This window comes from Pelodiscus sinensis, chromosome 6 (genome assembly GCF_049634645.1).
Source record: "Pelodiscus sinensis isolate JC-2024 chromosome 6, ASM4963464v1, whole genome shotgun sequence".
Classification (NCBI taxonomy): Eukaryota; Metazoa; Chordata; order Testudines; family Trionychidae; genus Pelodiscus; species Pelodiscus sinensis.
The window spans coordinates 6,241,870-6,252,043 of NC_134716.1; the positions used below are offsets into that span (position 1 = coordinate 6,241,870).

The following is a 10,174-nucleotide window of genomic DNA, read 5'->3' on the forward strand; positions in this document are numbered from 1 at the left end:
GGACAATGATTGAAACCTCTATGTCTTACCTCAGTGTTGTTAATTCGCCTGTGGCGTCCGATCAGTTCCGCCCCTCTGGGAAGTTGTTTGGTGTACTTTGAGTTCAAGGAGGCAGCCGAAAGTTATTCAGTTTACATGAGACACTTTTACTCCTGCTGCGACGGCCTTGTTGGAATTACTCCAGGGCTGAGACGGAAATGCTTCCGTTGACTTAACTGAGTCCGTGGTGTAATGCGCCAAGACAGAAGGGCTATCTTAAGAGGCTGATGATGTAAGAAGGCTTAACTTGGGAATATCGTTGAACTCGGGGAGACTTGTTTCTTCTCAGTTACATCTCTGTAATTATGGCTACGCCCATGGCCTTCAAATGGAGGATCTGTGCGCCTGCATAAAACCGCAAACCAGCTGTGTTTTCTATAGTGAGGGACGAGAGGAGGGATTAGGGGACAGGAGTGCTTTCTGTTCCCTGGTACTAATGTGCTGTGTGAAAGTTGATGAAGTGACAGTCCGATATTAGCACTGTATCACAACTATCTCCGGCACCTGTCGTCTGGCTGTAGAAACTCGTTATACACAGGACGGGTCAGACTCTGGCTGGAGCAGGGGTCGGTGGTACCAGTGTATCCTGTCTCTAGCAGCTGTTTCCGAAGAAGATACAAGAACCCCTGCAGCAGGTTGTGATCAGATAACCTACTCCCAGGAAACGTCTGATCCCTTGATGCTCGAGAGTTTATAAACCTTCTAAAATTCATAAGAGTAAGGAATAAAAAATATTGCAACGCCCGATATTCCTGTTATCCAACTGTGTAAAGTCTGGCTTTTAAAAAGCCCTGCTAAGCTCTTAGCTTTCATGTTGCAGCGTATAATGAGTCCATTATGGCTTCGGTCCTGCTATCCAACACATTAATTTGAGTTGGCTTCTCTCCGTTTGATCTATCTTGCCCAAAATATCTTGCCATTGCTTTGGGACAGTACCTTTGTCTATTCATGTGCAACGTTCCGAGCACCACTCTTCACCCTCCAGGAATAACTCAGCGTTGGAAGCAAGGGGAGGCATTTCGACGGTGGTCGGGGAATATTTGCTAGTGCTAGTAACTGGGAGCGTTATCTGAAGCGTGTCGGCTGATGGGTCTCAGGCAGGAGAGCTGGAATCTTGCTCCTGTGACCATCCAAAAGCTGGAAGGCAATTAAATGCTGAGTCTCTCACATGCTGCTTGTAAATCTAACACCAGCTTATCCCCGTTCCCAAAAATAAACCACCAGAGTGCTAATCTGAATGCGCTTAGGTCTCTAAATAGAGAAATTAGAATTAGGTCATATGCAGGCATTACCACATTGCTATGATGGTAGCATCTAGACTAGAGGGTCTGCCAAGATTAGGGCATTGTGCTAAGTGCCGTACAAACACACTGTAAGAAAAAGGCTCCGCCTCAGGTAGCTCACATGATACATAATTAACCTTTCGGACTCTGCTACAAGCTGCCGTTGAGGACTAGAATTTAGTAAAATTCATATACGCTTGCCACTCCTATAGATAACAAGACACCCGCAGTTTCATCAATGGTGATTATAAAAATACCCCAAACCCTATGGAAACGTGGCAGGGATGTAAACTATCATGCTGGTTGTTGGGAGTTTGGAAGAAGCCGTCTCTATGCGTAAGTTATTTCATAATTCACCATGTGAGGTGGAAACCACTGGGGGAGAGAAGCTAGGTGCATGGGCGGTGGGTAACGTAGGCAAAGGAAGGCACAGCAGCCTCCGACCCTCATCTGGGGTTGGACAAGGCTTAACTGGGGTGGGGGAAGGTTGCGAAGGGGCATGGTCTTGAGGGAAGGAGTGGGGCTTTGGGAAGAATGGGCAGGACTTCGGCTGCCATCCCCAGCTCGGCCTTCACCTGCCGCCTATGGCTGACCTATGCTTCTTCAGTCTTTTTTTTTTCTCTCCCTCCTCTCCCCCTCCCCCAGTGTGGTCTCTGCCTTAGCCTCACATCGGTAAAACTGGTCACAGAAACACTTGCCTCTGGAACCCACATGCCTACCGGGTGTGGTTCACTGTCTCATGTGGTGGCACTTAGACCCCTTACAGCCAGAGATAAGAATGAATGAGCTCCAGCAGCGTAAGCCACCTAGCGGTAGGATGGCTTGCAGCGACAGCATGGCTTTTCCCTTAGCAGGAGAAGCAGGTGATGGCTTAAGGCCTTAGCTTGGAACACAGGAGAGCTGAGTGTGACGCCAGCTTGGCCAAAGGTTTTCTGTTGGGGCTTAGACTAGTCCCCGACAATGGGATTTTCTAAAGCAGTTGCCACTGAAATCAAGTAAGTCATTGGCTTTTGAGGGCTCAGAGTTAGGCCTTTGAAACAGCTCCCTTAATCTACCTGGCCCTCCAGTCCCAGCTATAAAAGGGGACTGACCGTCCTTGGTTTCCTCTTCCGTTCTGTCTCAGATCTATTGAGGCCCAAGTTCAGAAAGGCACTCCTCCACCAGTCCCGGCTTAAGCATGTATAAGTCCCATTGAAACCCATTGATTGTAAGCACATGCCTAAGTAAAGCATGCGTAGGGCTTCTGTTCTGGGGGGCGTATGACTTTGGGGGGATTTGGTTTTTAGCAGTTTTTTAATTTTATAAAGATATCCAAAAATCTGGGGGTTTGGGGTGGGTGGGTTTCTCTTTGTCCTATATTAAACAATGCCTGTTATTCACGGCAGCTAGTGTATAGAGTAATGAGAAATCTCTTTGTGATGTGCCCTTTAATGTAGTTCAGGTACAACCATTGTGAGGTAAAGTCCACCTGTGGGCAATTAATGTGTAGACAAACTCACACATCCAAGTACCCAGTTCTAAGGGTTGCCCAGTGTGGGTCAGATAAACACCACTTTGTGTGTGATCAATGTTTATTGTGTGAAACCTGTAAGCCACAAGCTCTACGCGTGTACTTGAGTGTTGGTCTGCCTGTGGATGCCATACGTATGTACCTAGGCTCAAATGCCAAGAAGCGCTTTTGTGTCTGGGGCAGGAGCTGTCTCTTGCTGTATGTATGTACAGCTCCTGGCGCACTGGGACCCTGAGTTTGGTTGAGGCCTCTCGCTGCTGGGATAATACAAACAGTCAATAATAGCACTGCTGAATTTGGGGACAGATGGCTACTGAAAAGCATGTCTCTACGTGTTTTGCTAGCTTATCATTTGATCTTTTTTAAGTTTCTCCTGTACAGACTAACTTGGCTGCCCCTGGAAGCTTCAAATACAACCGTATCGCATGGTGGCTGCAGAGAGGTTAAAAGACGAGCGATGACTGTAAATGAAAATTCTTCTGTCAGAAAATGTCAGTGATGGCCCTCCTCTCCCCTTCCCCTCTTCCCGCTCCCTTCAGTTTCGTTTTGAAGCCAGCTTGGCTATAAAGCTCAGTGCGAGGCTGATAAAAACTGAGGCTGAGTTAAGCTATGGGTAGCGGCTGTGGAGAAGGAATGGTCTGTGAGGATTTTCTCATCAAGTTCATTCTTCCAGAAGGTCTAGTGTGTTCCCCGGTCCTGTGAATAGGCTCTAGGCCTGGGCCTCACCAACCCCCTGGGTTCCCAGAGCTTTCTGGGAAGCCAAGACTCGATGGCTTCCCTGTGCTTCGTCGATGGCCTTACCCTTTGTGTTCCCCTCAGTCCAGGACAGCAAACCCCCTCCTGGCAGCAGCCGCTCTAGTCGAATCTGCCGGAAGAAGTGAGCTCGGTGGAAAAGATAATAAAGGCCCAGGCCTGAGCTCCTTGGGGACAAAGGAGAACAAGCTGGACTAAAGAGTGCCGGATGTGGGAGGTTCAACCTATACTAATTAATCAGAATGAGAATGAGAATGGAATAGTGACCAATAGCTGGTTTGCACTGCTCAGTATTTGCCGTTTCTCTGTTTATTTACATTCATGACTTGAACATACACTTGTTTCTGCACGCGTTTTATTCTCCGCCTCGTGCTGATGAAACAAGTCTGGCAGTCCCTGCAGTATTATGATCCTGGGCTCCCATGAAAATGTGCACTATTTAATCATGGAGCTGGTTTTCACATTTATACGTGCTTAATTGCCAAGTTCAGCTAAGTGTTAACAAGACACCTGATCTGTTGTGTTTGCCGGGTATTGAATAGCCTGTTGAGATCTGTTACGACTCAGCGGCCCAATGTACCAACGGAGGGGAGGAGTTTGGTGCCAAATCAAATATGGATCTTGTCTGCATTAAAAATGAGGCGTTCTGCTTTATACGGGATCTCTGGAGGCGGTTTGGCCAAATGCCAAATCAACATTTTGCAAAGCCTATGGGAAAAAAAAAGCCATTTCATCAAATTCAGAGTGTTTTGCCTTAGCTTTAGGGAGTCATTGTGGGCAAGAGACTAAGGTACTGGCTGGGGATTAGGTGAGGCTATCACTTCACCTGTTTTTCCTCCCACCCTTTGTGCCCCTTGTCTGTTTCATTGGCAAGCTGTTTGAGGCAGGGGCTTTGTATGTGTGGAATCGGTAAGCTGTTTGAGGCAAGGGCTTTGTATCTGTGGAGTCGGCAAGTTGTTTGAGGCAGGGGCTTTGTATCTGTGGAATCTGCAAGCTGTTTGAGGCAGGGGCTTTGTATGTGTGGAATCAACAAGCTGTTTGAGGCAAGGGCTTTGTATGTGTGGAGTCGGCAAGCTGTTTGAGGCAGGGGCTTTGTATGTGTGGAATCAGCAAGCTGTTTGAGGCAGGGGCTTTGTATCTGTGGAATCGGCAAGCTGTTTGAGGCAGGGGCTTTGTATGTGTGGAATCAACAAGCTGTTTTAGGCAAGGCCTTTGTATGTGTGGAGTCGGCAAGCTGTTTGAGGCATGGGCTTTGTATCTGTGGAATCGGCAAGCTGTTTGAGGCAAGGGCTTTGTATCTGTGGACTCCCAATCTACGCTGAGTCTTGTAGGTGCTACCGTAATTATTATAATTATGCCCCATGCATCTCCCTGGATAAAACAATAGTGCACCAATTCTGTACACTCGGGGGCGGCCCTTGACTAGCTGCCAGCAACTGGCGCCTTAGGCGAACCATGCAATCAACGCCCCCACCTCCAAATCCCTTGATATTGAGCCACCATTTGGTGCCCCATTTAACTTGGCACCCTAGATGACCGCCTAGTTTGCCTATATGGACGGGCCACTTCTGTGTACACTCAATGCTGTGTAACTACAATAGTGTCCAGACAGGGAATGTTCCCCCTTGGTCACACTTGGCTTTTTGTGCCCTTGCAGGGTGACCGATATGTTCAGTTTGTGTATCCTTGTGTTTGCCTGTTTTCTTACAACACACACAGAACAGGACACCAGAGCCCTGGGGCTGAAAGATTTTATGGCAGCACAATTGAAAATAGTCTGAGGCACACTTCTCTACTTGCCAAAGCCCAGGCTTGGGACACAGTGTGACACACACGGACCCCAAAGGTCTCTGGTGCAGGGGCTGTCACAAATACATCGGCTGTGCCGCAGCTTTTAAACAGGCCCATCAATGTGCCAGACCTGCCAAAGAAACCTACTTGCCCGCAAGGCAATGTTAACGCCTCCTAGGTTCCAGCCTTCCTGCTGTTCGCTGTGGGTGCTTCCTGGGGAAGCCAACTGAGAGAGACTCCTAAGCAAAGTCTGTCACCCTCTCCAGACCTCAGTGTAGCTCAGCAATGCACTGACAGTGAGACCGGCCAGCTCCTTCAAAGCAGCGCAGGATTTCTGAGTCAATGGGAATACAGCTCCGGGAAGGCTTTCACTGACCACAGAGAAGCCTTATTGACCAACGTGTGAACTCCCGTAAGCCATGGCCCTGTGGGAGCCAATTTTTTCCCCCGGGTTCTGTCCCTTTGGCTGTCCATCTCAGGGGACCGCTTCCTGGGTATCGGTGAACCTGGCTGTGAACAGAGAGACCCGCCACCTTTTGGTCCTGAAGTCACATGTTCGGCCTGCTGGAGCCAGCCGCTGTGAGGGGGCAGCCTTAGGTGTTCCCAATGTCCTCCTAGATCTGCCATGGAGCAAGGTAGGACGGCTCTCTCACGTCTTGAAGACTCCCTCATGCCCATCCCGGCAAACACCTCCTGTCTCCTGGAGCAAGTTAACTCTTTGCCACCCCCTGCAGAGCAAAACCAAGTCGAAGGAATCGCTGCTGCATACAGTGCTCACAAAAATATTACAGCCAAGTCCCATTTTTGTCTCGGGGGCATTCCCCCCCATCCCCTCAGAGGTGACAGCCCTTCTTCTAGCCTCTCTCAGCACCAGAATAAAACACTCTTATTCAGTAAGGACACGGGGCCGCCAAGGTTGTGTGGCAGAGTGGGAACTTTGGCTTGGAAAGGCAAAGGTAGTGAGACGCCAAACGCCCATTGATTTCAACAGGCTTTTGGGGCTCATTCCCAGCCCTGCCATCAAGCGGCAGTGGACAGGAGCACACTGAACTGCAGTGCTCATGCCAGAGACACCCCCGCAAACGTCCTCGCTGCTTTCTAAATGCAGCTCTCGCCCATCCCCCCCATAACTGTTTTTAATGGCCTGCGTTTGTTTCAGCCTCGGCGGCCATATGGTACGCACAATGCCCCATTAAACATACATTTACTGGCTTTCATCAGTCTGTGTCACAGCTTCAGCAGTTGTTTAATGTCGGTTTCTGTGTGTGACCAAAGGTTTACGATGGGCATTAAAATATGTTACATACAGCACAAGACAAAAATTTCCTCATAAATTTGGGGGAAATAAAAAGCTAATGATACCTTTAGTCAGGGCCGTGAGGCTGCGCTTTGTTCTCAGTTTGGCTGCAGTCTAGAGAGACTGAAGTCTCTTTCAACTTTAAGTGGTGTGTTCTGCACATTTCCAAGAGGAGAGTGGATTTTATTTAAAAAAGCGGGAGGAAGGCCGACTTTCCAGTCATGGGCTCTTCTGTGTATGTGCGCGATGAAAGAGAGGAGGCAAATGAGGCAGGAGCCACTTATTCTTCAGGAACAGAAACTGCTGCCAATAAACACAGTGGAGAAAGTGAGGCCTGGTCTATACTAGACCCAGAAGGTTGGGTTAAGGTAAATAACATAGCTGGAGTCGACATACCGTAAGCTGAGCTTGGTGCCATCTTCACAGTGGGAGGTTGACGGCAGCAAATGCTCCTGTTAGTTTCCCTTATTCCTTGTGACTGCAGGGGGCACCCTCAGCATTTGATTTAGCAGGTCTTTACAAGACCCACTGAATCAAACTCCAGAAGATCGATCTCCAGAATGGTAAGTATAGACGTGGCCTGAGTCTATATATCAATGCAAGTGAGAGGATGACTAAGAACATCCGCTCCCATGGCTCGTGGGGCAGGGAGGTCTAGGTGGACATTCAGTCCAGGTGTACACTAATAATTAGGTGCTGTGTGCTTGCTTGCCATCTCCTCCAGTGCATGTGTGTAAGGAATAGGAAGGCTTTAGGCTTCACCCCATACTTGCTGACCCACACACAGTTTGTCAGCAGCAAGGGCCTGCCCAGGAGTGGAGCCCTACTAAATTCACTGTCCATTTCAGTCCATTTCACAGACATAGGATTATAAAAATCATAAGTTGCATCATGTCAGTGACTGAAATCAGAAATTTCCCAGTGTTGTAATAATAAAGGAGACTGGCGTTACTCAAATTGGGGGTCCTGGCCCGAAAAGTTGTGGCAGGTTGCAAGGTTCCAGTGGGAGGTCATAGAATCCTAGAACTGGAAGAGACCTCAGGAGTCATCAAGTCCAGCCCCCTGCTCTATGCAGGACCAATCCCAACTCAATCAACCCAGCCTGGTCTTTGTCAAGCCGAGGCTTAAAAACCTTTAAGGATGGAGATTCCACCACCTCCCTAGGAAACCCATCCCAGTGCTTCACCACCCTCCTAAAGAAATAGCCTTTCCTAATATCCAACCTAGGTCTCCCCCACTGTAACTTGAGACCATTGCTCCTTGTTCTGCCATCCATCACTACTGAGAACAGCCTCTCTCCATCCTCTTTGGAACCTCCCTTCAGGAAGTTGAAGGCTGCTATCAAATCCCCCCTCACTCTTCGCTTCTGAAGACTAAACAGACACAAATCCTTTAGTCTCTCCTCATAGGTCATGCACTCCAGCCCCCTAATCGTTTTGGTTGCCCTCCTTTGGATCCTCTCCAATGCGTCCACATCCTTTCTATAGTGGGGGCCCAGAACTGGACACAGTACTCCAGTTGTGTCCTCATCAGAGCTAAATAGGGGAATAATCACTTCTCTAGATCTGCTGTCAATGCTCTTTCTATTAGTGAGTCTTCTAGTGTTTATTCAATATCTTTTTAAGGACTGTCCTTCAGCTGTAGCTTCATAGGTGTCCAGATATAATTTCATAGCTTTTTAAAACCATCCCGGACCATTATGAGCATCTCCAATGTGACCTCCGGCATAATGCTGATATGAGGGGTGTCTTATAAAAACCTGGGATAAACAAATAGCATTCCTTACGCCTCTGGGGAGCAAGGAAAATCCGAGCTGCCTCGACGTTAAGGCTCTGATGCTCAGAGGAGTTTAGGATCCTGTATTGTACTGAAATCAGAGGACATTAGGAGCCTACATAACTTTGAAGATCCGGATCTAAGTGAATGTCTTGCTAGCATGAGGATTATGTTCTTGGTCTGGCCAGAACAATAATCTAACCATGGAAATCGTCTCTGGCTTTAATTTCTGGGATAGCCGTGATGACGAGAAGCTGGTGTTTCATATAACTCAGTACCTCTGTTTTATTGACTAAACAATGCTTTCTACAGAATTGTTGCCCTTGTGGTTTATTAAGAATAATCTCTCCGAGGAGTGCTCTGTACGCCATATGGGTCAATATTAACAATAATTTTTTTGTAGAAAAACCTTTACCCAGCTTTTATTTTTCAGTGGGAAAAAACCTTCTTTCTTTTAAGTGGCACAGTCATTATAAATGTTGTACTATGTATCTGAATATGCTTCTGTCACGTTAGTCATCGATCCACATGAAACAATAGGAAAAATGACACAGATTGGCCGTTTCAACAGAACTCTTATTCCTCCAGGGGGCACTGCAGTATAGATTTTGAAGTAATAGAAGTAAATGGTTCACTTTTAACTTCCATGTGCATTCTAGCTTATTTCTATATTAACATACAATTAGGCTGGGAAAACAAAGCTGTTTGGCAATACTGCACCAGTACAGGTCTTTTTTTGGCCTACAGACATTAACTCCTAGAAGGTCGAAAGAGGCAATTGTTGCGTGTGGGGAAAAGAAAAAAAGTTCACTGCAGATTTCATGGGTGGGTGATAATTTGGTTACCACCAGCATACCTTTGGCAGGTGCCTGCTGGACAGCTGGTTGTAAATGAACAGCTATATTTTTAAAGATACACCAACTGAGAAAAGTAGGAAATCTAATTCTGCTTCCATCTCAATCAACTTTCATTTAGATATGAATGATGTTTTGCTAATGGACTAAAATTATTGTTCTACTGATGTTTTTATAAAGCAATCATTGCTCACACAGATGACATGCACAAAAGCATGGTGGATTCCCCCTTTCAGCAATGACTAGTGGTTTTGCATGGCCCAATTTTGGGCTGCTGGTCTTGATGTACCTAAAAGGCGGCTTTATTTTCTGAAAGGACCATTGCATGCCTTTGCAAATCTGATCCTTTTAACGTGTCTCGTGCCGAGCACTAAATACCAAGGCTCCTTAGTTGCTTATGAAAATCTTAGTCTATTGTAAGTTGAAATTTAGTTCCTAATATGCACAGATGGGCATTCATATTTTGTTACTATTTTCCCAGCACTAGAAAGGTTTCAATGAAAGGATAATCTAATGTCGCTTTGTCAATTTGATCAAAAGAAAACACACACACATAAACACGGGAAAAAAATGGGTTCAGCTTAGCTTTCCAGATACACTGGAACTGAAACATACTACCAACCGCATGTTGGTAAGCAAATACATTGATCCAATGTGAGAATAAACTTAAAGGTGGCCTGCCCAGATCCTCAAAGAGATTTAAAATTCTGCCCTCTCATTGAAATCAATAGGAGGTAGATGCCTAAATACATCTTAGGATGTGGCCTGTAGTCACATAGCCAAGTTTTGTAACTAAGGAGACCTGGCAGTGATGAAAAATAGTTTTAAAAATGCATCATGCTTAGGCCGAAAGGCCACTGGGTGGGAACCC

At 46.8% G+C, this 10,174-nt stretch overlaps 1 long non-coding RNA gene across 1 annotated transcript; it reads left to right on the plus strand.

Moving 5' to 3' along the window:
* Positions 1–2,725: 2,725 nt before the first annotated feature.
* LOC112545326 (uncharacterized) lies at positions 2,726–8,581 on the plus strand. The gene is made up of 3 exons (XR_003088796.2): positions 2,726–2,966; positions 3,200–3,295; positions 3,652–8,581. It is a non-coding gene; the product is annotated as an uncharacterized LOC112545326 (long non-coding RNA).
* Positions 8,582–10,174: the final 1,593 nt, after the last annotated feature.